General features: G+C 46.1%; 1 protein-coding gene across 1 annotated transcript in view; it reads left to right on the top strand.

Moving 5' to 3' along the window:
• Positions 1 to 2,660, top strand: part of LOC127750204 (cytochrome P450 4d2-like) — a 26,588-nt gene that overhangs the window by 17,277 nt on the left and 6,651 nt on the right. The gene's annotated exons all lie outside the window — the stretch shown is intronic.

Below are 2,660 nucleotides of genomic sequence, written 5' to 3'. Positions count from 1 at the left end.
GGGGGGGATGGGAGGAGGGGTCTATGATAACGCTGGTCAGTGCTGCGCTATAGTGACGTCAAACGTGAACTATATAACACGCGACTTGTCTTTGGGAGTAGGGGGTGAGGGGTGGTATGAATGGCAGTTTATCTTTTGTACAATATAATTTCGCGCAATCACCGCCCGCCCCTTCCCCTCTCCGTGCCTTTCTCTCTCACTCTCTCTTCCTCTCTACTATGCGATTAGATAAAGACAAAACTCGAAACGAGCAAGAGTTTTAGGCGTTTATTACGACGACGCCCCAGTGTGATATGGGTACTTCCTTAGTAGTGTAGTGTACTTGATTTGCCCACACTTGCGCTCAATCTACGCACGACGGCCAGATGCACCATGTCGACAGGGCAGAAAACGGGAGTTTTATTTCTGTGTGTTTTTTTAACAAGAAAATTAAAAAAAAATACCCGGGAGTTGAACTCGCGGCGTCCAATGTCTAGGTCTTAATGAGGCGTGCCCGATAAGCAATCGGTCCCCATCGAGTCGCGTGGCCGGCTCGGCTCAAGGAGAGAGGGAGGGGGGTTGGCTCAAACTATCTGACCACCCCGGAAAACTATCGCGCACTCGCTATCGAGATCTCGAAGAGTCGGCTGCTGCGCGAGATCTCGAGCCCCCCTTCCGCTACCCCTTTCCTAACTTTGCAATTTTTACAGCGGGAATAACGGGGGCCCTGCTTGTGATTGAACAAAAAAGGAAAGAAACACACACAAAAAACATCAACAACAAAAAAACTAAAAAAAAAAACAACATAAAAAAAGGATGATCGTCTGAGATCGATCAGGCCGTTGTTCAACTGCTGCGAACAATAACATTAGAACTCATGCAACCAGAAAGGGAAACAAAGGGAGATATACAAAAACCTTGTCGTCCATCTGCTTTTTATTCTGTCTGGCTTGCGCTGCCCACTTTGGTTTGCAACAGAGTCGTTGTTATTGTTTGATAATAAAATTAGATCCTCAAGTGTCGCGGGGTGGGCGGAGGCGGGTAGATAATGCTGCGATCGCACGGTGACCAAACAACAACAAGAGCTAGGGGAGCAGACGGCCGGGAGAGAGAGAGAGAGAGACAGAGAGAGACAGAAGCGAAAAGAGAGGGAAGCGCCCTTCAGGTGTAATGATATTCGAGGACCGTTATGACACATCACCACCATACTAGTTACTCATTATAATTGTTGCATGCTTCAGGCGTGTGTGTTTCGATAACGGGTAATCTCAAATTAACGGTCTTGTTACTTTGTTGCCAACTCGATTGCGAGTGAGGGTGAGTTGTTATAACAGCCCGATTGTACACGATCGGCCAATGGACCATTGGTACTGTATTGAGTATTGCGAGTGCTTTTTTTGTTTTGTTTTTTTTTGAAGTAATTGGGTGTCGATTTGGTCATTTAGATACTTGGAGCATGAATTAAAGTACGGAATGAATACATGAACAAGTTTCCATGTATTTTCTTCCAAACATATTGCTTAATTTAACGCGTTTCGCCATGCTTCAAGATTTCCTGGCTGCAGAAATTATATGGGGTTTGGTAATATTGTAATTTCGTTTCACCACTATACTCGACGTTCGCTTTTCACACGCAACCCGAGGCCTTACATGTATTTTCCAATACGCCTTTCCCAGCCCGATAGTGCGAAAGACGGAAACTTTTTCCCGCTGCTGTGCGGCCTTCCTTTGGCCACGCACAGCAGCGCCGCTCCGCGCCGCTCCGCGCACCGAGGAGGTGGACAGACTGGTCCCGCCGATAAGCCCCCGACCCCTACCGCGCCGGGCGGCAAGCCGGGCGGGGAGCCTAATTGGGAGGATTCCGTCCGGGGAGCGGAAAGCGCCACCGCCCGCTGCAGGCTGCAGGCCGCAGGCCGCTGCACTGCTCCAGCGCGGCAAACATGTATATGGGGCCGATGCACAACAGGCTGGCGTCCGGCGCCATGAGAGGGGGGAGCAGAGCAGAGTCGCCCACAGCAGCCTTACTCGAGAAAGAAGCAAGTTACACTGTGAAAACAAATTAGGTAGGTTTACAGGAATTCACACTAAATCCTTATGCATTCTGTCGTGCATAAGACTTGCAGGATTTCATGCAGCCATAGCAATGCACAGTTTTTCATGCATAAGTATGCAAAACTAAGGCCACTATGCACGAATTTGTGCATGGTAATGCTGAAGTTTTACATAGTTATGCATGAAATTTGGTGCATAACTATGGCTGCTTACAGCTGTGCATGTTATGCACAGCAAAATACATAAGGGTTTAGTGTGAAAATTTTCCTTATTGACGCAAGTTGTAAAATTACAATTTGTAATATAGTAAAAAATACATTAATACATGCAGTATGTATCGACTTCAAATCCTTTGGCGAGTAAAGAATGTGCTGTCGTAAATTTACAACTTAAATTTTAATTTAATTTCACAAAATTTTCGTAAATTTTTCACAGTGTATACAGCCATTAATTAGTCATGGTGTTGTCGCATTTCTGAAGTACCGTTTCGAGACTTTTATTTTTAGTGTTACATGCGAAATCAAATGAAGAGAAAATTAACTTAGCCAAAATTGATTCCAAAAAAAAGTAAAAGAAGAGGTGCGACCCCACATAACCTGGTCCCTAAAGCTCCATACCCCCCCCCCCCC

Source organism: Frankliniella occidentalis, unplaced genomic scaffold, assembly GCF_000697945.3.
Source record: "Frankliniella occidentalis isolate FOCC.00 unplaced genomic scaffold, Focc_3.1 Scaffold151, whole genome shotgun sequence".
Lineage (NCBI taxonomy): Eukaryota > Metazoa > Arthropoda > Insecta > Thysanoptera > Thripidae > Frankliniella > Frankliniella occidentalis.
Note: the sequence above shows the minus strand (reverse complement) of the source record. Positions and strands in the feature narration are given on the sequence as shown.